The sequence below is a fragment of the Micropterus salmoides genome, unplaced genomic scaffold (assembly GCF_014851395.1).
Source record: "Micropterus salmoides isolate LMB-PRFRI ecotype aquatic unplaced genomic scaffold, ASM1485139v1 Ms_hic_scaffold_6, whole genome shotgun sequence".
NCBI lineage: Eukaryota > Metazoa > Chordata > Actinopteri > Centrarchiformes > Centrarchidae > Micropterus > Micropterus salmoides.
Window position 1 is genome coordinate 16,201,708 of NW_024044348.1, and position 25,179 is coordinate 16,226,886.

General features: G+C 44.5%; 1 pseudogene; it reads right to left on the minus strand.

Annotated features, from left to right (window-relative positions):
• Positions 1–1,233: 1,233 nt before the first annotated feature.
• LOC119890626 lies at positions 1,234–24,014 on the minus strand (annotated as a pseudogene).
• Positions 24,015–25,179: the final 1,165 nt, after the last annotated feature.

Genomic DNA, 25,179 nt, shown 5'->3' on the forward strand with positions numbered 1-25,179 from the left:
CTAAGAATTCGACCAGCGCAACAAAGTCTTTGTTTCGCTTGAAGCTACACACGCGAAGTGCTGCGACTTCAGTTTCCCTCAGTTCCAGCAACTTTACTTGTTTTATTTTCTTTCTTTTGTTTTGTTAAAGTAATCAGTCCGTTAAGTTACTCTAGTTAATTCAAGAACAACCAAGTCCTTTTTAAGCTTTTTAAGGTCAGACACCCCCACGTGGCCCGCCAGCAGTAACAAAGGACGACTTAAACCTGACCCGAGACAGGGTTGGGAAGGCCCCCACTGCAAGTTTCTTCAATAAGCCTCCCAGAGACGGGAGAAATTCCCTGACAGAGAAAGCGACTGACCGACAGCTTCAAGCTGTCCTAAACGAGAACGCACGGACTCTGCCAGTGTGAGGCTGTTTACCAGCAACCCGGCGGGAAGAAACACAAGCAGTAAGACCAAAACCCTACATTCTGTGGTCAGTGACTCCATGTGAATCCATTTATCTTTAGTCCAGCATATGTAATCTTTAAACCCCTAGACAAATTTAACCGAGTTATCATCTAATTGCATTCATTAGTTGCCGTATGAGTCAAATCCTCCCACAATCGAACCTCCATTCTCATTGTTTAGCCATTGTTTATTTCTCTGATGTATTTAACCACCTTTTTATATCACCTTAGTTAGTTAATAAATTCACTGTAACCAAGGAATTGTGTGTATTACCTACTTCTGAGTCCCGGCCAAGAGAATTTACCCTTTAGATATGAGACTGACTGATCGATCTAAGATAATTGAGTGATTATTAAATAACACTGGTGATCACTGGTGAATAATTGTATAATTATTAAAAGTTAACCTAGAGTCTCCAGACCTCTAGGTTAATAACAACTCTGGTGGTGCCCCGCGAAACGAGAGATTTATAGATTAATATTTTCGGAATATTAAAATTCATAATTGGGTATTCTCATAAATTTATTAAAATTCATATGTAGTTTAGACATGCTACACAGTCATAAAATTACTTGCAGTGAGTGAATCAATGTATTCAAATTAGGGTAGAGTGATGTCTAAAAAATTGGCATCGGACGATGTCAACAATGAAACACTGGAATGGACGATGACATTGATATGCTATGTAATTAACAAGCTGGCATGCGGTGCACATGCTGACGTGAAAAATGGATCACCAGTTGAAAAATCCAGGAAAAAAAACAACAGAAAAACAAAACAAAACAGTGGTGTGTTTTTTTGGCAACTTTATAAAAACTTAACTAGCGACTGAGACCATATACGATCCAGTGGAGTCGCCCCAGTGCTGGCTGTTAGAGAGAATGCAGGTTTGAGGCTTCACTTTTCAAACCTGGAGGTTCCTTCTTGGTGAAGACAGAAAGCTGCTTCATGGTTTCACAAATCAGACACATTAAATATCAAATTTCTGTGTGGTTTTGAAACGGAACAATCAAAGAACGAGACACAAATTCAGGTTGTCCTCACACAGAGGAGCAGGTGGGGTTATGTACCGAGGCGCTGCTGGAGGCACTCTCCTCCTCGTTGTTGGGCGGAAGTGAGGCGAGGAGGCCGGAGCCTTACGATGGGACTTGGGAGGCTTGGTATGGGAGTCTTCGTACTCCTCCGCCAGGGCGAACAGGTCGCTGAACCTGTAGGAGGAGGAAATGATATCATCAGTCGCTGCAGTGATGTCACCAGTCAGTTTATGTGGATGCACGCGTGCCTCATCTTGTGGACCTCGTCACAGCTGGCCCGAACGTGCTGCAGAGCCGAAGGATTTGTGTCTGAGTGAAGACTGGCAGAGACAGACACAATCAATCAGCTATCAATCCCTCCTGAAGCAATCAATAAGCCTCTGTGTGTACTGACAGCTGTTCTTGGTGTTGCTAAGGCTCAGCCTCAAGTTGTCCATGAGCTCCAGGGGCCGGTTTCACAAAGATAGACTTTGACTATGGCTTAGACTATCTACTTAGATATATTAGATAGTCAGACTTCAGAAAGACATCTAAATGGGGCAGTGGTGGCCCAAAGGTTAGAGAAGCGAGCTGAGTGAACTGGCAGGATAGAATCTGGGTGTGGAAAGTAAACCAAGCAGTGCTTGCCCTCCCTCATTTACCACTGAGGTGCCTTTGAGCAAGGCCTATAACCCCAACAGCTCCAGTGGAGCTGCTTAGTGGCCAGCAGCAGGTTACGGTCCTCTGAGTGAAGCTCCCCTGAATAAATAAAGGTAATAAATAAAAATAAATCAGACAGTTGCACAACTTGGCACTGAAGACTGACTATCTTAAATATGAGTTCTGGGTAAACAAACCCCCCAAAACATGGCAGTTTGAGTAGGTGCATCCAACCACTCCAGTTTACCCCAGCTGAAAAATTGTGTTTGTTGAAGCAGTATAATAGGTATAGGGACATTTTACTTGGAATATTTAGCATAGAGTGTAATAACAAAATAGAAGTGCTTAAAGCCCCCTGCCAAATATTTTTTGACAAATAGCTTAATTTTGTGCTCAAAGTTGCAAAAGTTGCTTAGTTGTTAAAATGGGGTGGTATGTACGTATGACTATAGTAATTCCATAAGTCATACGTCATTCTCCAAGCTTGAGCAGGCGCACTGTCAGGCCTCGTTAAAAAACTGTCACGCCGTCACTCCTTGTTAAGGCATCAAACCGATAAACATCGTTGTGAGCTAGCTAACCAATTTATCATGTCATTTACTTAGAACTTACAGTAGGTATGTCTCTGTGTCTGATTGTTGGTTTGTCTTTCTAGTTTAGTTAGCTAAGTTAACTAAGTTGTAGTTAGCCAGGTGTAGTTAGCTAGCATAGTTAATGCAGAAAGTTAGCTAACAGAGGGTCTTCACTGGTTTAGTGTGCTGTTCATTTTCATTATGGCATCTGTGTGTGGCAGTATGCCCGCATGCCCACTGGTAAGTATACTTTAAAAGGCGTGCTTGCATGGCGCGGGTGCACGGGGTTCAGCATTGTATTCCCCAACCTGGTTCATTGTCCATTCTAAAATTGGAAAGCGTTTTTGTTGTTCTTTAATGTGCATTATTGGTTTTTGCAGTTCATAAAGTGTAATTTTTATTACTTGTAGTGTGTGGCGGCTAGGATGAGGCCTTAGTTGGCACGCGCTCGTCTCCAGTGCATGTGTGTGCATTAATTCTCAACTGCGGTGTGTATTTCTCTTTCTCCTTTCTCTTTCTTGCTACATATGACTGGGATATTCCTTACATTATATTGTTTTCCAATTTATAGGCATTGACGTTGAACTTTTCCTCGCGGGTTTCCCCTTCTTTGATGGTCCTTACAAGTCTGACGGCCTTCTTTCTTCTCGTAATCCACCAAAGTAACTTCACATCTCAGCCCATCAGCTCATCATCCGGGCGGGATGCATAAACTGAGAATAGACTAACGGGTAGGACTGATTGTACCCATACTGGAACAGTTTTGCTGCTGCTGTTATTGGGACTGATATAGTCCACAGGTATTGGTTCTGTTAATACCTCATGTGGTTTTATCTGAATGGATGAGTGTGTGTGTGAGGCCTATGTTTTATGCATTTAAAATAGATGAAGTATATTTTGGCAAACTGAAAATTATAAATAAAGCTTTATATTTGTGGATGCATGTCTCTGTTCATTCAGTTCTAGCACCTGTTACACTGTCCTGTAGGATAGTGTTGGCGTAGTTCTTGCTTATTTGGTTCCCTAATAAAGGTATTTTTAGTTCTTTGCAGTTGTAGGGACCTAATTCTAGTTTTGTTTCTATATAACCCCACCCTCGAGTCGCTACAAACTTGCCGTTGTCGGCAGGATTACTGATGAACAGAGACATAGAATGTCACTGGTATGAAAGTAAATTAACACTGTTATAGGTATTAGGTTATAAGTAGGTTATAAGTATAGTGCTGCATCCAGATCGCCTTGATGTGGTGTTCCTAATTTTGTGGTCGCATAATTAAAGGTGCTTCATGCATTTTTGAAAATAATGTGTTTTTTTTGCTTGCAATGTCATTTGAATTTGCATGCCTTGTTTGCAATGTTGTTTATTTGCAGTGTTATTTGAATTTGCATGCTTTTGAACAGTGTTATTGGGAACAATACTGCAGCAGCATTTCTTGGTCCATTGTTTTTGAACCTCCCCCTTTTGGGCCGAAATGGAGGACCAGCTCCGAGAACTGCAAGAGCAGGTGGCTAAATTGAAAGCAGATAATGAACGGTAACAACGGGAGCGTTCTAATTCCGTTTCAGATGCTGGTGCCGGGCCCTCTACTGCTTCTGATCAACCTACTGTTCCCCTAGCGCGTAGTAACGGAGCGGTTGGTCTTTGTCCCCCGGGACCGCAAGTGTCCCATGTTCCGGGGTAGAGTAGGTATAAATCTGGGTGAGTGGTTAGAGGAGGCGGAAGCCTGTATGAGAGCTACACATCTTTCCCAAGCCGATCGGGCATTTTTCCTGTTTGACCATCTTGAAGGGGAGGCACGCGAAGACATTAAGTACCGTTCCGCAGCTGAACGGTGTGATCCCACAAAAATTATTGGTATTCTAGAGGAGTTGTATGGGTGCTCCGAGTCATATGTAGCACTGCAAGAAGCCTTCTTTTCCCAGGCAACAAGAAGGAGAGACGTTTTTGGAGTATTCCCTCGCCTTACTGTCACTAATGGAAAAAGTGAAACAGCGCGCTCCTGACCACATGGTCAATTTTGAAGTATTATTGCGAGACCAATTCATTGAACATGTGGTAGATGGTTCACTCCGCCGCGCACTTCAGCAATACGTGCGGCTTAATCCGGGGGCCGCATTGCTCGACGTCAGAGGCGAGGCTATCAGGTGGGAGCGTGAGGGGCTGCCAGTGGGTATGCGTGGCAGAAGCCACTCTGTCCCTTCAGTTTTCGGGACCCAGTATGTGGTGCAGGGTGGCCACCAGCAGTCAGGATGCAGTTTACCATCCTCAGAGGTGAGTGAGGTGAAGGAGCTATTGCGGTGCCAGCAGGAGCAACTGGACCGTCTCACGCAGAGTATTGCTCAGTTACGATCTTCTCATCGACGTGGACGTTCTCCTCGCCCTGGTCCCCTTATCTGCAGGTGCTGCCAGCAGCCTGGCCATTTTGCTCAGGACTGCGATGGGCCTCGTATTCAGTCTCGTCCTCGTTCTTCCAACTCAGGTCATGCGCAGCCCCATCGATTGCCGGAAAACTCGAGCCCACCGTGCTGCAGAGCCACAGCTCAGGTGGGGCATCCACTGGCTCAGAAGATATTTCAGGTTCTTCGGCTGATGCTTCCAAACTTATCGCGTCCTGTCCCCAGATCGAGGTAGACATGGCTGGTGTTGAGGTGCCATGCTTGGTGGACACAGGATCCATGGTGTCCACGATGACGGAGAGCTTCTTCAGAGAGTACTTTGAGTCGATCAGGGAGGAGCGTCTTAAGGCTTGTCGCTGGTTGCGCCTCAATGCAGCCAACGGCCTAGCTATTCCTTATATCGGCTACTTGGAGCTTGACATTAATCTTTGTGGGAAGTCTATGCCCCATTTAGGGGTTCTAGTTGTTAAGGATCCGCCATGCGTGTCCGCTTTCCCTGGCATCCTAGGGATGAACGTGATCAGGAGGTGCTACCAGGAACATTTTGGGCAATATGGGCCGGCGTTGTTCAACACCGCTCCTGTGGTAGACTCTCCTTCATCCTTAGTCTACGCACTCCAGAAGTGTCATCTGGCTTCCCAACAGCCACTTCCAACACAACCAGGCAAGGCCCGGTTGCAGGGAAAGCGGGCCTGCCGCATCCCCGCTGGCACGTTGAAGATTATGCCTGCTACGTGCGCTGAGCAGTACTCTGGCACCACAGTGCTCTTTGAACCTTTGCAGTCTGGCCTGCCTGCTGGCTTTCTCGCTTCCCCTGCTTTGGTACAAGTAGTCAGGGGAACTGCTTATGTTCCAATTGTCAACGTTGGCGACCACGATGTACTGCTCTACCCCCGTACCCATTTGGGTACCCTGGACAGCGGCAATGTGGTGAGTCTCCCAGCTGGAGTAACAGAGGATTCGTCAATGGCTGCGTGCGTCTCCTCCCAAATTGCTGCCTCCGCTCCAGACCCCGTTGCAGCAGTTGACCTATCCCCTCTGTTCACAGAGGATCAGGATAGGGTGCGGGCGTTACTTGGAAAGTACACCGCCGTATTTGCTGCACATGGTCAGGATTTAGGGTGTACTAACCTGATCACTCACGACATCCCCCTCTTGGATGATGTCCCGGTCCGGCAGCGATACCGCCGTATCCCCCCGTCGGAGTACGAGCTGGTGAAAGAGCATATCAACAAGCTCTTGGAGGCACAGGTCATACGGGAGAGCTCCAGCCCATATGCATCACCCATTGTCTTGGTCCGAAAGAAGGACGGTAGTCTCTGGATCTGTGTTGACTACCGCCAGTTAAACATCAAGACCCGGAAGGATGCTTTTCCACTCCCCGCATCGAAGAGTCACTCGATGCGTTGGCAGGTGCCCGCTGGTTCTCTACCATGGATTTGGCCAGCGGGTATAACCAGGTCCCTGTCAAGGAGGGCGACAGGCACAAAACGGCATTTTGTACAGCTTTTGGCCTGTTCGAGTGGAATCGCATGCCTTTTGGGCTCTGCAATGCGCCTAGCACTTTTCAACGCCTGATGCAACGCATCTTCGGTGACCAACAGTGCCAGTCTCTCCTCCTGTACCTGGATGATATCGTCATCTTTTCGTCAACGGTACAGCAGCATCTGGAGAGACTGCTAGATCGGTTGCAGAAAGAGGGGCTCAAGGCAAAACTGAGCAAGTGTCACTTCTTTCAAAGGAAAGTGCACTATTTGGGTCATGTCATATCTGACCAGGGGGTGGCAACTGACCCCGGCAAAATTGAGGTAGTAGCTAACTGGCCTACGGCATCGACCGCTACCGAACTGCGATCCTTTTTAGGTTTCGCAAGCTACTACCGACGTTTTGTCGAGGGATTTGCCAAGCTGGCTGCTCCCCTACACCACAGACCGGCGGAGCTTACTGGGAAGCGGTCAAGGAAGAAGGGTGCCCAGAGTACAACTGGGGCCTGGACGGAGGAGTGTCAGCGGAGCTTCGAGGCCCTTAAGGCGAAGCTCACAGCTGCACCCATGTGCATGCGGTGTTGGAGGACAGATGACAGAAAACGCGTCGCACTTTCACCTGCCACCATCTTATATACAGTCTGCAACATGCATTTTATTGACGGCCGTTTTACCAATGCATCGGCGGAGGCACCCCCCCTCCCACCCCTGCGGTAAAGTAAGCGCACCATAAAACGTAGTGGGAGTTATCGTGTGCAGTACGTGACAGGACCATCGACTGTATGATTGATAACAGCTGATACGCGCACATTAGTTTCTATCATGGGTAAGTAATGGCTGCTCCTGCCAGACAGTAAAGTGTACTAAACTTTACAGTGTAGTGATGTTAACACAGCATATCGTTAGTGAACACTCCAGCCGGTCAGTTTTTGGTTGTCATGGTAATTGATTACGTATGACTATTAACCACACCCCCATTCTCTGTCTAAGAAAGAACGTTCACCAAAAACGGCAGTTAAAACTGGCTGGAGGGGGGGTTTAATTTGGAAAAAAACAGTAGACAGCATTAACCCTACCATTGAGCGGACCGTCAAAGATGTACAGAAAAGATGCCAAAAAAATTAATATTTAAGAGGAAATATCCTAAAATGGGAGGAGGCAGGACTCAGTACTTCAGCTAATCCATATGTCAGACTCAGGACAGCTTCCTTGGGTAAACTAAACCAACCAATTAAGTTCTCATTGTTGAATATTTCTAGTAGGTTACTGCAGTCCCTAAAAACGTCCCCTTCTCATAGCTCTCACAGGTGCCATTAGAAGAGCATCGTAACTCTGATTGACCGAGTGGCAGAAAGTGACGGTGAACGCAAGCGGAGGAATATATTCATATATTCTGCCAGTATATGTATGTGTCAGTTACAGTGTGTTAGCTTCTCAAGACCAAGAAAATTCTGTTGTTTCCCCTGCTGCTAGAAAACAGACTGCCCAGCTGAGCAGGAAAGCTTGTAGGCTAACTTAAGTCTTTTTGCAGCTATGTAACTTAACATTAGCTAAATTTATAGAAAGTAACTGGTAACTGTATTTTATCACTACCTACTTGACCAGTGTTGAGAACATCAGGTGTAGCGAACAGCTCTGCACTGTAGCCTCCAGACAGGTACATCCTAATTTATTTTTCAGTTGAGTCTGAAAAAGTGGTTGTAGAAAGGATGGTGGTGACGGGAGGATCTGAGGTTAGTAAAGCAAATTAGTGATTTGAACTAGTCCTAAGCTAATGAGGAGATGTTTCTTTTTGGATTTTAATGTGCAAATAAAATGCACCTCAGAAGGGACGTGGTTTCTAAGGTTACGTTCAGACTGCAGGCCAATGTGACCCAAATCCAATTTATTTTGCCCATATGTGACTCTATTTTTGTCACTGGTCTATTTTTACGACAGTATGAACAGGCCAAGTCACACAGACTCTGATCTTTTCCAGTTCGTAATTGGGCCACTTCATCTGTGGTCCAAATCCGATACAGATCGGATCTTTTTAAATGCGACCTGAGTCTGGACACTCAGGTCAAAATCAATGCGACTTTGACGTCACTCAGAGCAGCTGTTGTCACAGTCCTGCTGTAGACGGAGCCGCAGTGAACGAAAAAGCTCCACAAAAAGCCATTATTAAACATGTGGCTCTCTTCCTTCTCTACCTTGCTATCATCTGCTCACAAATTCCCTTTCTTACACCTGAAATCCACCGGACCAGAGCTCTCTTCTGAGTTACGTGCATGCTACCTGTCTGAGCGGACACAGTGGGGAGAGAGAGAGAGGGAGGGTGGGAGTTGCGTAGTACAGCATGAAACAGTACAGTAATGAAACGAACAGAAAGTTGTGAGCATTTGTCATAATTCGGGAGAAATGTGACCCGTGAGAGGACAATGAAAAACGGCAGTCTCCCACGAGCTAACAGGAACTAACTTCTGTTGCTCCTTGTTTCCTACTGTAGCCTGCAAGGTAGCCTAATGTTGCCCATTTATTTATTATATTTTTCATTCTTGGGGAGGACCGCCAAATCCCCCCACTCCCCTGACTACCTCAACCACCATCAAAACATTCATCTAAAGCTCACATAAAACTACGAGAAAACACTGCAATTTTAAGCTATTCTGACATGCAGCGTGTTGAGGTTTTATATTCAGATATTTAAAAAACATTCGCTTCACCTCTGCTGCTACAGCTCCATCCTAGGGGAAACACTGCAGGGTAAGCTGAGCCAGTTTACAGCTGGAGCTGTAAAGACTGAGGACGGAGACACATCCGCTGTTCAACAGGTACCCAAAGACCGTCCTCACCTCTGTCCTATCTGTCCTCACCTCTCCGCCCTCACCTGTCTCAGTCCGTCCTCACTTGTCTCAATCCTCACCTGTCTGTCCGTCTGTTCTGTCCTCACCTGTCTGTCTGTTCTGTTCTCAGGATCTGTTCCAGGGTGAACTGTGAAGACTGAGGAGGGGTTAAACAGGTACCCAGAGACAGTCCTCACCTGTCAGTCCTCACCTCTGTCCTATCTGTCCTCATCCATTTGTCTTCACCTCTGTCCTCATCCGTCTGTCCACACCGCTGTCCTGTCTGTCCTCACCTGTCCCAGTCTGTCCTCACCTGTCCCAGTCTGTCCTCACCTCTGTCTCTTGCGGGGCTGGTTGTTGTTGATCAGCTGGGCCTTGATGTGTTCTCCCAGCATGTTGTCGTGATTGGACGCCCAGTGTCTCAGGATGCTGGTGGTGAACTGGTCCTCGGGGTGACAGGGACGACTCAGGACCATCATCACCTTCTCCTCACTAGGCCTGGGACACACAGACAGAGATGTTAACGGGAACCCAGGAGTCCCTAAGACGAGTGTCCAGGTGTGTTCCTGTCGTACTTCTCTCTGCGGAGCAGCAGCAGCAGACAGGACAAGGCCTCCGGGTGTTCTAGGAACACAAAGACAAAGGAGTCAGAGTACTCCTCAGCCTGGAGGACAGGGACCCTTTCCTGGACACCACTCACCTTTATATTTAAGTTGCTGCAGGATGGGGATGATGATCTCCAGGGGGATGCTGTGAGCCAGGAACAGCTGCCAGGTGCTGTACTGCTCGAAGGTCTCCCAGTCTAGAGACTCAACTGTGGACACATGAAGAAGATGTGAGGACAGGTGGACACAGGTGGAAGACATCAGGACAGGTGTTCTCAGAGTGTCTCACTGAGGATGTTGAGCACAGAGTCCTTCCTGAACATCACCAGGTTCCCCATCATCTTGGGACACATCAGCTCCTGCCACACAGAGACCTGCTTACTGAACACAACCTGCATCAGAATCAGCCTAAAGGTTCTGCAAAGGTGAGTCCTGATCAGCCATTACCTGTGTGGAGTCGATGACAGCTACGATCATGTTGAGCAGCTAAACGCTCTGCATCGTCTCATCTGGGAACTGAACCAAGATAGAAACATTCAGATCTGGATCTGTGTCTGTCAGTGTAGATGGAGGGGGTGAGGTAGCAGAGGAGCCAGATGTCGTCCTCCTGACATGCCTCTATGCTTTTTACCATGAAGGAGGTGAGCTCTGACTGGACGGACAGCCAGAGAGTCCAAAATTTAGGAAACTATCATAGCTTATTATCTGTCAGCATACAGACCTGGTTTACACACACTTAGCACTAGAAATGTAGATGGTTAATTTTTATTGATATTTATACCCTTATTGAGACTGCTTAACGATCCAAGTCTTTAACCGTATCACTATCGATACTTTAGTATTATTTGGTAAGACCAGACCCAGCGGGCATGAGGTAGGCATGCACGGTATAAGGAAAATATTCAATGTGCAATAATATTGTTGTATACTGAGATAACATGACTTGCAATAAACATATATTGAAGTGTGCATATTAACTGCCTGGTTGTTTAAAATTTATTTATAGGATTAGAATTTAATATTTTAAATAGAGCAGCAACATTAATGTTTACATCATAATAATGAGTGACGTTTAGAAAGAATAAAAACTGTATCATTCCTCCTCCCCTGTGCTGTTATTCACTGCCTGCAGGTAACATTACCTGGTAGAAGGAGGGGTGGCTGGTTTGTCTCAGCCAGCAGCTGAGTTTACAACAATGTGCCAAAGTTTAAGGCTGCAGACAGACAGCTTTCTATTTTGCTTGTTTTTAACATTTGGGTAATTGCCAAGTTAACATTAGCTGTGCTAGTAAATAACTTATTTACCTATGATTATTTACCTTACAGACAGGTAAATTGATAAAGTATTGTCTTTTTACTCGGGAAGGTAGTAGACTTAACAAGTGTAGGTGTCGACAACTCGAGTAGAACTTAATTTCACCGTCTCCCGTCTCTCACCGTCTCTGCTGGCCGCTGTGTGTGTGTGTGTGTGTGTGTGTGTAGGAGCCAACAGAGAGCAGCAGAGGCTGCAGCCTGATGATACACAGTCCAGGGCCCGTTTAATACCCCCCTGAGAAATTTTGGAGCCTTAGCACTATCCAAACTGATTAGCATGTTAGCCGTTAGTTAGCTCACCAGTAGTAGTCGTCACCGAGATTCTGGTCGGGCCGACACACAACGCACACAGCAACAGAACAACGTGTAGCGTTTTTACAAGAGCAGCTAACACTGAGAGCTTCAGTTTACACGCTGTTAGCAAGTCAGAGACAAACCAAAGCTAAAAGTTAACTCACCCTCCGTTCACTGTAAGGTTATTTTATTCAATCAAGATTCCCTCAGCATTCTCATAAAAACTAAAATACGACCGGACTTCAGAGTGACTGAAAAATCTCTGCAGCGTGTCTTCCGCTGTGTTGTCATTGACCCATAGACTGTATATAAGAAAGCATTGACCCAAACAAACCGACATTGCATTCTGCGCATGTGCGCCTGCTTCTGGGAGACGCTGGACAGTGTTTGCCGTGAGATTATAAAAGTGTGGTTAACCGTACCTGGTTATCATGGTAATTAAAATTAAAAATAATAACCGTCTGGAATTTTACCCAGGGTTACCGTTAAACCGGTAATCGTTTCATCCCTAGTTGGAAAGCATTAATCTGCATACATTTATGTGTTTGCTGAGTTCATCGCTTTACAAATGTTGAACCTATGCAACCAATTCTACTGCGAACTTGAGAGATACACACCACAATTGATTGCCCTGTACAGGCAATTCAATTCAATTCAATTCAATTTTATTTATATAGCGCCAAATCACAACAACAGTTATCTCACAGCGCTTTTCATAAAAGAGCAGGTCTAGACCGTACTCTGTGATGCTATTTACAGAAGCCCAACAGTTCCCACCAAGAGCAAGCACTAGGCGACAGAGGCAAGGAAAAACTTCCTTTTAAGAGGCAGAAACCTCGAGCAGAACCATGGCTCAGGGTGGGCGGCCATCTGCCACGACCGGTTGGGGTGAAGGAGAGAGAGAGAGAGGGCAGGAGAGAAACAGAGAGAAAAAGAGAGGGATGGAAGGAGAGAGAGAGGGGAGGGAGGCAGCCTACATAATATACACACACAGAGGTACAGACTGTAAAGGTGATGTTGCTATAGACTAAATGAAAAATGGTCCATATATTTATAGTAGTGTTAATGGTAACAGTTGTAATGTTAATGATTATAATAACAATAATAACAATAGGACTAGTAACAATAGTCGTTGCAGCAGAGGGTGTCGAGCAGGAACACGGGGGCAGCAGGTGACCCGCAGCTACAGATCCAGACTCCACAGCTCCAGAGCCAGAAAACCTGCAGGAAGTGATAGGAGGAGAGAGGAGAGGGACGAGAAAGCACAAGACTACGGGAAAGGGGAGAAGTTGTGTTAGTAACATGCAATAATGGGATGAGGTTGCATACAGAGGGAGAAAAGTAGAGCAGAGAGGAGCTCAGTGCATCATAGGAAATCCCCCAGCAGTCTAGGCCTATAGCGGCATAACTAATGGATGGTTCAGGACTCACCTGAGCCAGCCCTTAACTATAAGCTTTATCAAAGAGGAAAGTCCTAAGCCTACTCTTAAATGTGGAGATGGTGTCTGCCTCCTGAACCCAAACTGGAACCTGGTTCCACAGGAGAAGAGCTTGATAGCTGAATGCTCTGGCTCCTAGTCTACTTTTGGAGACTCTAGGAACCACAAGTAACCCTGCATTCTGGGAGCGCAGTGCTCTGGTGGGGTAGTAAGGTACTATGAGTTCTTTAAGATAAGATGGTGCCTGACCATTAAGAGCTTTGTAGGTAAGAAGAATGATTTTAAATTCTATTCTGGATTTTACTGGAAGCCAATGCAGAGAAGCTAAGACAGGAGAAATATGATCTCTTTTCCTGGTTCCTGTCAGAACACGTGCTGCAGCATTCTGGATCAGCTGAAGAGTCTTAATGGACTTTTTCGAGCAGCCTGATAATAAGGAATTGCAGTAATCCAGCCTAGAAGTAACAAATGCATGGACTAGTTTTTCTGTATCATTTTTAGACAGGATGTTCCTGATTTTCACAATATTACGTAGGTGAAAAAAGGCGGTCCTTGAAATTTGTTTAATGTGAGATTAAACGACATGTCCTGATCAAAGATAACTTCAAGATTCCTCACAGTGTTGCTGGAGGCCAGGGCGATGCCATCAAGGGAAACTATATCTTTAGATAATGCGTCACGGAGGTGATTAGGCCCCAGAACAATAACTTCAGTTTTATCTGAGTTTAACATTAGAAAATTACAGGTCATCCAGGTTTTAACATCCTGAAGGCACATTTGAAGATAGATATAACTGAGTATCATCTGCATAACAATGAAAGCTTATGGAATATTTCCTGATAATATTGCCTAAAGGAAGCATATATAAAGTGAAGAGGATTGGTCTGAGGACAGATCCTTGAGGAACTCCATGACTAACTTTGGCATGCATGGAGGACTCATCGTTAACATGTACAAACTGAAATCGATCTGATAAATAGGACTTAAACCAGCTTAGAGCGGTTCCTTTAATACCAATGAAATGTTCCAGTCTCTGCAATAGGATCTGATGGTCAATGGTATCAAATGCAGCACTAAGATCTAATAAAACCAGTACAGAGACAAGTCCTTTGTCTGATGCAATAAGGAGGTCGTTAGTAATTTTCACCAGTGCTGTCTCTGTGCTATGATGAACTCTAAATCCTGACTGAAAATCCTCAAATAAACTTTTGCTCTGTAGAAAGTCACACAGCTGTTTAGCAACTTCTTTCTCCAGAACCTTAGAGAGAAAGGGAAGGTTAGATATAGGTCTATAGTTGGCTAAAACATCCGGATCAAGTTTGGGCTTTTTCAGAAGAGGTTTAATTACAGCTACTTTAAAGTACTGTGGTACATAGCCTGTTGATAAAGATAGATTGATCATATCTAGTATAGAAGTGCTGACTAAGGGTAAAACATCTTTAAGCAACCTAGTCAGGATGGGGTCTAAGAGGCAGGTTGATGGTTTAGATGAAGAAATTATTGAAGTTAGTTGGTAAAGATTGAGGGAAGCAAAACAGTCTAAACATATATCTGGTTCTACAGCTGTTTCTAAGGTTCCTGAGTTAAGAGATAAGTTGGTGCCAGTTGAGGGCAGGTCTTGGTGAATTTTGTCTCTAATAGTTAGAATTTTATCATTAAAGAAGCTCATGAAGTCGTAACTACTGAGAGCTATGGGAATACTTGGCTCAATAGAGCTGTGACTCTCTGTCAGCCTGGCTACAGTGCTGAAAAGAAACCTGAGGTTGTTCCTATTTTCCTCTATTAATGACGAGTAGTATGCTGCTCTGGCATTACGGAGGGCCTTCCTATAAGTTTTAAGACTATCTTGCCAAATTAAACGAGAATTTTCCAGTTTGGTGGAACGCCAATTCCTCTCAAGTTTCCGCGATATTTGCTTTAATTTGCAAGTTTCAGTATTATACCATGGAGCTAACCGTCTTTGTTTTAGTATTTTCTTTTTTAGAGGGGCTACAGAGTCGAGTGTCATTCGCAGCGAGCCTGCAGCACTATCAACAAGATGATCGATTTGGGAGGGACTGAAATTAGCATAGGAGTCCTCCGTTACTTTGTGACTTGATAATGAATTTAGAGCTGATGGAATCGCATCCTTAAATTTAGCTACAGCACTATCAGACAGACATCTTGTATAGAAATTTTTGCCCAATGGCGTGTAGTTCAGCAATACAAACTCAAAAATTATCAAACAGTGGTCGGACAAAGAGGGATTCTGTGGGAACACCACTAAAACAAGGTCGAGGGTGTGGTTAAAACAGTGAGTCGGTTCATGAACACTCTGAGAGAAGCCAATGGAATCTAACAGAGAGATAAACGCAGTACTGAAGCTGTCATTCTCAACGTCCACATGAATATTAAAATCCCCTACAATAATAACTTTGTCCGTTTTAAGGACTAAAGTTGACAAAAACTCTGCAAATTCAGAGTACGGGCCAGATGCTCGGTACACTATAACGAAGAGAATTGGTTGCAGTGATTTCCAACTTGGGTGCGAAAGACCAAGAACAAGGCTTTCAAATGAGTTATAATTTAGTTTAGGTTTAGAGCTGATTAGTAGGGTAGAGTCGAAGATAGCTGCAACTCCACCTCCTCGGCCTGTGCCTCGAGGAATGTGAGTATTAATATTACTGGGAGGGGTGGATTCATTTAGGCTAACATATTCTCCATCACCCAGCCAGGTTTCAGTAAGACTAAATAAATCAATATCATAATCTTAGTTCATTTACTAGTACACCTTTAGAAGAGAGAGATCTGATGTTTAAGAGTCCACATTTAACTCTCCTATTCGTTTGCACTATTGCTCTTGTGGTTTTAATTTTTATGAGGTTTTTATGCACAGCTCCTCTTCTGTTTACCTTTTTCAATAATTTCAATGGTCGGGGGGCAGGATTTTCACTAAGTAACTCCTGAAATGGAGGAGCAGAGAAGTGTGTTAGACTGCGACTCTGCCTCCTGGTCTCAACTCTGGGTTGTCATGGATTTGGTCCACTGATAAACTTGGCCAGATTTCTAGAAATGAGAGCTGCTCCTTCCCAAGTGGGATGGATGCCGTCTCTCCCGATCAGACCAGGTCTTCCCCAGAAAGTCTGCCAATGATCTACAAAGCCCACATGGTTTGCTGGACACCACCTCGACAACCAGCGGCGGAATGACAACATGCTATACATGTCATCACTGGTCAGATTTGGCAGGGGTCCAGAGAAAACTACGGTGTCCGACATTGTTTTTGCATATGTACACACCGACTCAACATTAATCTTAGTGACCTCCGATTGGCGTAACCGAGAGTCATTACCGACGTCAGTCCGACATGAATAACAATCTTACTGTATTTACGTTTATCCTTAGCCAGCAGTTTCAAATAAGACTCAATGTCGCCCGCTCTGGCCCCAGGGATGCACTTAACTATGGCCGCTGGCTTCGCTAACTTCACGTTTCTCAAAATGGAGCTGCCAATGATCAGAGTTGGTTTCTCAGCGGGTACGTCGCTGAGTGGGGAAAATCTGTTAGAAACGTGAACAGGTTGATGGTGCCCCGTGGACTTTGAATGCTTACGACTATTCCTCCTTCGGACAGTCACCCAGTCACCCCTTCCTGGCTGCACAGGGGATGCCGGAGGACGGCTACCAGAGGCTAACTCAGGCCGTTCCGCACCGACTACCGGGGACTGGCTAGCTACAGTAGCTAAAGACTGATCTACCAAGGTGCGGAGCCGGACTTCTAAATCACTGAGCCTCGCCTCCATGTCTAAAAATAAACTACACTTATTACACGTAACATTACCGCTAAAGGAGGCAGAGGACTAACTGAACATCTGACACACCGAGCAGGAGAAAGTAGGTGAGAGAGAGAGGTGGAAGGAGAAGCCATTGCTAACGGCTAAGCTAAAGTACTGTAGCGTCAGCTACCAAAACTTTAGAACTACTATGAGATTGAACAGCAGTCACTAAAAGATGGAAAGAACTGTGAGTGCTTAGGCAAAATTACTGTAAGAATAAGCGGACAGTTGGCTGCTGTAATCTAACAAATGTAACTGTTATTTAGTGAGAGCAGCACAACACGGTACCAACACAAGCACCGGAAACGGAAATGAGTTGACACGCTTACCGCAGTACGTCAGCCACCGCAGTATCTTGGCAGAAGGCCAAGAGAGCAGAGGCCCTTCAGAGATCCTCAGGATTTATGACCTTCAGTTTAAGATTACCTTTGCTGGAGCAACAATGTTGATTACATAATGGTCAGTTAATAGCCTACAGATTGGGACCTCTGTACTATAATAGTGAGATTTGATTATATTGTCTTGTGATGACTAGGAGGATAGAGCCATCTACTTTCAATTGTCAAGTTTTCCAGTACATGATCACTTTAAAAATCATTTAAAAATTTATTTTTAAATTCTTGGGCTGCCCTGAACACATAACCCAAGACAGAAAATTTTCAATTTTGCTCAGATTTTATGTGCCGATAAGACACGTGCCTTTGGTGTGAGAGACCCGGGTTTAATTCCCCATTTTGACACGTCCACCAATGTGTCCCTGAGAAGGACATTTTACCCCTAGTTGCTCCAGGGGCGTGTGCGAATTCTGACATACAGGTGAAACTCGAAAAAATTAGCATATTGTGCAAAAGTTCATTTATTTCAGTAATTCAACTTAAAAGGTGAAACTAATATATTATAAAGACTCATTACATGCAAAGTGAGATATTTCAAGCCTCAAAAGGTAATTGCAAAAGAAGTTGGATGTTCTCAAAGTGCTGTATCAAGGCACATTAATAGAAAGTTAAGTGGAAGGGAAAAGTGTGGAAGAAAAAGGTGCACAAGAAGCAGGGATGACTGTAGCCTGTAGAGGATCGTTATTAAAGGCCATTCAAATGTGTGGGGGAGCTTCACAAGGAGTGGACTGATGCTGGAGTTACTGCACCAAGAGCCACCACACACAGATGGGTCCTAGACATGGGCTTCAAATGTTGTATTCCTCTTGTCAAGCCGCTCCTGAACAACAAACAACGTCAGAAGCGTCTTACCTGGGCTAAAGGGGAAAAAAAGAACTGGTCTGTTTCTCAGTGGTCCAAAGTTCTCTTTTCTGATGAGAGCAAATTTTGCATCTCATTTGGAAACCAAGGTCCCAGAGTCTGTAGGAAGAATGGCACACAATTGTAGTGTACAAAGAGTGTGCATTTTATATCAAATAAATTTGAACAACTCCAAATTCTTTCTCTCTCCCTGGGAGAAAGAAATGGAGGGTTTTTTTGAGATATCAACCCTCAACAGACAGCTGAAGCGACCCAAAGGAAGAGGTGAAAGGTTGCTTTCCCTAAGTGCTGTTTCTGGGCAGTTGATCGTAAAACTGGCCACCTTTGGCAGCAGCCGAGATAAGCCTCGGTGCCTGACTGTTAAAATGACAAAGAAACACTCACCAGATGATCTGAGAAAATCAAAACTTAAATTAAATGAAATTATTAATAAAAAGACCCAATTTCAGTTGCAAAGACTACAAAATTGAAATGAATAAAGAAAAAATAACTATTTCTTCCTTAAAGGACTCAGCTGGGAATCTGACTTATAACCCAGAAGAAATCAACAATGCATTCAGAGATTATTATAAAAACTTATATACATCACAAATTGACCCATCTAGCTCTAATGTCGATGCATTTCTGAACAATATAGATTTGCCAAGGTTAGATGATGAACAGATCAGGGCTCTGGATTCACCTGTTTCAATGGCTGAACTCCAGGAAGCTCTCTTACATATGCCAAATAATAAAGCCCCTGGGCCAGATGGTTTTCCCGCTGAACTCTATAAAGAATTCTGGGAAATACTTGCGCCCACATTCTATAGGATGGTTATGCAAATTAGGGGTACTTGCATGTTGCCTCCAACAATGAATTCTGCTAATATCAGCCTGCTCCTTAAACCAGACAAAGACCCCACACTCCCGTCCAGTTATCGCCCAATATCACTTATTAACGCAGATCTTAAAATCATCTGCAAAACCCTAGCAAGAAGGCTAGAGAAGGTCACTCCTGGTATAATACACTCTGACCAAACAGGATTTATTAAGGGCAGGCACTCCACCAACAATACACGCAGGCTACTTAACGTAATAGACTATGCCACTATTCATAACCTGGAAACTATAGTTGTTTCTTTAGATGCAGAGAAAGCATTTGACAGAGTAAATTGGAAATTTCTATTCGCTACATTAAATAAATTTGGATTTGGAAACTCTTTCATAGATTGGATTAAAATCTTATACAGTTCCCCAAGAGCTTCTGTCAAAACAAATGATCATACTTCTCCATGCTTTAGTCTCCAGAGGGGTACCAGGCAGGGTTGCCCACTCTCTCCCTCGCTATTTGCTATTTTTATAGAACCGCTAGCAGCTGCGATCAGACAAAATAATAATATTAAAGGAATCCAAACAGAAAATATACACCACAAGATAAGCCTTTATGCAGATGATGTATTACTTTTCCTCCTAAACTCACAAACGTCTCTTTCTGAGACAATCACATTTATAGATAAATTCTCATCCATCTCGGACTACTCCATTAACTGGAGTGAATCCATAGTTTTACCTGTAAAGTGTGATTTCCAGAGTATATCTACCACACCGCTAAAGTCTGGGAATATTAAATATCTGGGTGTCAATATTTCCTCCAGGCTGTCAGAACTGACATGGCTAAACTACACGCCTTTACTTAAATCTATAGAGGATGACCTTGTACGGTGGACATCATTACCTATATCACTCATGGGAAGAGTCTCCACCTTAAAAATTATGGTCCTACCTAAAATCAATTACCTGTTTTCAATGTTACCCACCAAACCCTCTGCTGTCTGGTTTAAATCACTGGATTCAAACATCTCAAAATATTTGTGGAAAAATAACCCCCCACGAATCAGTCTAAAAACTATGCAAAAAGCAAAAGACTGTGGTGGTTTAGAACTGCCAAATTTTTATCATTACTTCCTGTCCAATAGACTACAATATATCTCAAAATGGATCAATCAGAGCCCCCTAGACCACTCATGGATGGACATAGAACAAACCTTCTGTAATGAAATTAAAATTTCCGATATGCCATTCATCAGTTCCAGCATTAAACGTCATACCTGCTTTAAAAGCATTAACATAAGTACTTCCTTGGCAGCTTGGTGGGAACATCTCAAAATATCTGGGTCTTCACCTATCCTATGCAGATTTACCCCAATCTGGAATAATCCTGACATCCTGCAAAATAAGAAAACACTAAATTCCCCACTGTGGTATGACAAAGGGATAAGACATCTAGAGCATGTAATGCAAGGCAGTAACTTTATTCCATTCCAGGATCTAGTGGCACAATATGGAATTAGCCATAATAGATTTCTGGAATTTCAACAGTTTAAATCCATAATTCAGGCTAGATTTAAGGATAAAATAATGGATTTAGATTTACCTGCAATGATAACAGACTTTCTTAAACTCTCGCCTCCAAAACTGTTATCAAAAATATACATGTTACTGTTAAAAACAGATAGTTCAATGTCTCTCCCATTCTTAAAGTGGGAGACAGATCTATCCATTAGTCCAGACCAAAACTTTTGGATGCAGATATGTTTAAATACCTTTAGAATGACTACAAATCCCAATCTACAACTTATACAGTATAAAACTCTCCATAGAACACACTATACTGGACAAAGGATGTTCAGAATGGGTCTTATGCAGTCAAACATCTGCCGGAACTGCTCAGGTAACATATCTGATAGTTACATGCATGCTATGTGGCAATGTACACCTGGCGGTGGAGGTTGGTGGGGGGGGGGTGCTTGTGGTGGGTTTAGGTCCGGTGGTGAACGTGAAGTGTGGGTCACGGTGTAGCCGTGGGTGGGGTCTGTGGTCTCTCTGGCTGCGGGGGGGATGGGGGCGGTTTGCGCCGGCTGGCATCTCTCCTGTGCAGCGCATTACTTGGCTATTGTGTACTGCTAGTTAGATTGGTAGCGGGGTAGTGTTGATTGGCTCATCTGTAGGTCATTACCGTCCGGGGAAGGCATCTCCTCGTTGGCTTGGAGGGACCTGTTTGCGTCCCTGTTTTGCTTCGTTGGCCTCGGATCCGTGCCTCCCCATTTCTCTGTCGGCCAGTTGTTGGACCCCTCTGGATACTGAGGTATATAGTTAGTTTTTGGGATGTGCAGTGTGGGTGCGGGGCAGGGCTGTGCTCCGGTTTGTTCTGGGTTTGTGCCTGGAGTTCTCGGCCCTTGACGGGTGGGTGGGTTGTTGGTGGCATGCAGCTGAGCTAGTTGATTTTGCCTCGTTGCTGGTTTGGCTGGTGTTGCATGGCGGCCGGGGGGCGCGCTGGGCATGGGGGATGTCGGCTGGCGCCAGCGGCCTTAGTTTTTTCCGGCGGACTTTTATTGGCGGGTGCACGGTGACCTGTGCGGCACGTTTGCTGCCGGGCTGGGACTTGCTGCTGGTGTTTCTCTCCGCTGGCTTTCGCTGTCGTGTTGTTCCGTTTGCTCTCTCTCGTTTGCCCGACCTCGCACACGGGATTCGCGGGGGGCTGCTGGGCATGGGTGTCGCTGTGCTCGCGCAGTGTGCGCGTTGGGCTCGTCACTTGTGCATTGGTGTTGATGATTGCGTGGCATTTGGGCATTTTGGTTGTTTGCTGCGCGGCGGTGGGGTGCTGGATGGGGGGGAGCACTGGTCTATGTTGTGTGCGCGCCGCGGTTGGTCCGGGCGCTGCTCTTCCGCGGGTTACGCTTTTTGCGTTCCGTCGGCATTACGTTGTCAACTGGCATTTGGGTCGGGGTCTTCTGCGTTTGCATCGCAGTGCATCTGGGAGTCTTTATTTTTTTATTTTTTTATTTGATTTATTCTTTTTCTTTCTCCCACCCCTATTGGCTACTGGGGTTCTTGCCTGCCTGTTACAGTCGTGGCGTCCCACTCTCACTAACAACTACATTCTTTAACAGGCTTATGCGCACACACATGTACACACACACACACACATACAGACACATTCACCCACACGCACACAGACACACACAGACACAAACAAACTTAGGTTGTCCCTGGTAGAACTATTCCTGATGCTTTTCTTTCAGTTACTTATTTAAATTAATTATTATTCCAGCTCTCGTGGCTGTGTTGTGTTGCTTATTTAGTGTGTGTGACTGTTTCTTGTTTTCATTGTTCTCTTAATATGTCAGCTGTTTATTGCTGCTGTTCGGCTGGTTGTCTTTTACTATTATTATTTTTATTGTTTTTTTGTTTGTGTTTGTTTGTTGTTGTTGTTTTTCTCCTCCCCAAGCCCCCCTCTCTGTTCTATTGCAGGTTTCGTTGCTTTCTGCAATTGGTGTTTCCCACAGCTTTTCCCTGTTGTCCCCACCCTCCATCCCCCTTTCCCCCTTCTCTTACAGGTGTTGTCCTTTCTCTGTGCTGTCTGTTTGTGCCCCCCCATGCCCGTGTCTGCCCCCCTGTCTGGCCCGGTGACAAATCAATACATAATTAAATAAATAATAAAACAGACAAAGGAGTACACACGCGAAGCGCCGTAACATCGATTTAAAAAAAGCAACTTTACTTGCTTTTTATTTTCTTTTGTTTGTTAAAAGTTATCAGACCGTAAGTTACACAATTTTAATTCAAGAACGACCAAGTTTTTTTTTTTTTTTTTTTTAAGCTTTATCCGTCGAGCTAACTTACACTGATCCCCGACGCCCGCGTCAGCCATGTGGGCCACCAGCAGTAACAAAGGACGACCAAACCTCTGACCCGAGCCAGGATTTGAAAAGGCCCCCACTGAGAGTTTCTTCAATAAGCCGACAAAGTGAGTGAGGCCATTTAACAGCAACCCGGCTGGGAGAAATGACATGCAGTAAGACCAAAACCCTGCATTCTGTGGTCAGTGATGTCCAATAGTTTGTTAATCCATTATCTTTAGTCCTTAAAACTCATAGCTTGCATTCATTAGCTGCCCATGTGAATCAAATTCTCCCACAATAGAACCCCACATTCTCATTGTTTAGCCATTGTTATTTCTTTGATGTACAGTATAGGCCAAAAGTTTGGACACACCTTCTCATTCAATGCGTTTCCTTTATTTTCATGACTATTTACATTGTAGATTCTCACTGAAGGCATCAAAACTATGAATGAACACATGTGGAATTATGTACTTAACAAAAAAGTGTGAAATAACTGAAAACATGTCTTATATTCTAGTTTCTTCAAAGTAGCCACCCTTTGCTCTGATTACTGCTTTGCACACTCTTGGCATTCTCTTGATGAGCTTCAAGAGGTAGTCACCTGAAATGGTTTTCCAACAGTCTTGAAGGAGGTCCCAGTGATGCTTAGCACTTGTTGGCCCTTTTGCCTTCACTCTGCAGTCCAACTCACCCCAAACCAACTCAGTTGGGTTCAGGTCCGATGACTGTGGAGGCCAGGTCACCTGGCGCAGCACTCCATCACTCTCCTTCTTGGTCAAATAGGCCTTACACAGCACAAAGACACGGCGGTTGGAACCATAGATCTCAAATTTGGACTCGTCAGACCAAAGCACAGACTTCCACTGGTATAATGTCCATTCCTTGTGTTTCTTGGCCCAAACAAATCTCTTCTGCTCGTTGCCTCTCCTTAGCAGTGGTTTCCTAGCAGCTACTTGACCATGAAGGCCTGATTTGCGCAGTCTCCTCTTAACAGTTGTTCTAGAGATGTGTCTGCTGCTAGAACTCTGTGTGGCATTCAGCTGGTCTCTAATCTGAGCTGCTGTTAACCTGCGATTTTCTGAGGCTGGTGACTCTGATGAACTTATCCTCAGCAGCAGAGGTGACTTCCTTTCCTGGGGTGGTCCTCATGTGAGACAGTTTCACTGTAGCGCTTGATGGTTTTTGCGACTGCACTTGGGGACACGTTCAAAGTTTTCGCAGTTTTCCAGACTGACTGACCTTCATTTGTTAAAGTAATGACGGCCACTCGTTTCCCTTTACTTAGCTGATTGGTTCTTGCCATAATATGATTTCTAACAGTTGTCCAATAGGGCTGTCGGCTGTGTATCAACCTGACTTCTGCACAACCCAACTGATGGTCCCAACCCCATTAATAAGGGAAAAAATTCCACTAATTAACCCTGACAAGGCACACCTGTGAAGTGAAAACCATTTCACGTGATTACCTCATGAAGCTCATTGAGCTATCAAAAAAAGCAAAGGGTGGCTACTTTGAGGAATCTAAAATACAGGACATGTTTTCAGTTATTTCATTACTTTTTTTGTTACAAGTACATAATTCCATGTGTTCATTCATAGTTTTGATGCCTTCAGTGAGAATCTACAATGTAAATAGTCATGAAAATAAAAACGCATTGAATGAGAAGGTGTGTCCAAACTTTTGGCCTGTACTGTATATGTAACCGCATTTATATTCACCTTAGTTGGTTAATAAATCTCACCTTAATCAAAGGAATTGTGTGTATTGCCTATCTCAAAGTCCCTGCCACGAGAATTTAGCCCTTCAATATGAGACTGACTGATTTAGGATAATTGAGCGATTATTAACTAACTGATCACTAGTGAATTATTGTATAATTATTAAAACGCTACCCAGAGGTCCGGAGACTCTGGGTGAATTAAATCTCCGGTGGTGCCCCGCGAAACGAGAGCTTTGTGAATTAATATTCTCTGAATATTAAAATTCATAATTTTGTATTAATGCTCATAAATTTATTAGATCAAATGTAGTCATGCTACACAATCCAAGATGCTTGAAGTCCAGTGTGAAGTTTCCACAGTCTGTGTTGGTTTGGGGAGCCATGTCATCTGCTGGTGTTGGTCCACTGTGCTTTAAGTCCAGAGTCAGCGCAGCCGTCTACCAGGACATTTTAGAGCACTTTATGCTTCTTTCAGCAGACGAGCTTTATGGAGACGCTGACTTCATTTTCCAGCAGGACTTGGCACCTGCCCACACTGCCAAAAGTACCAAAACCTGGTTCAATGACAATGGGATTACTGTGCTTGATTGGTCAGCAAACTCGCCTGACCTGAACTGCCAAGAGAAAGATGAAAGACATTAGACCGAACAATGCAGAAGAGCTGAAGGCGGCTATTGAAGCATCCTGGT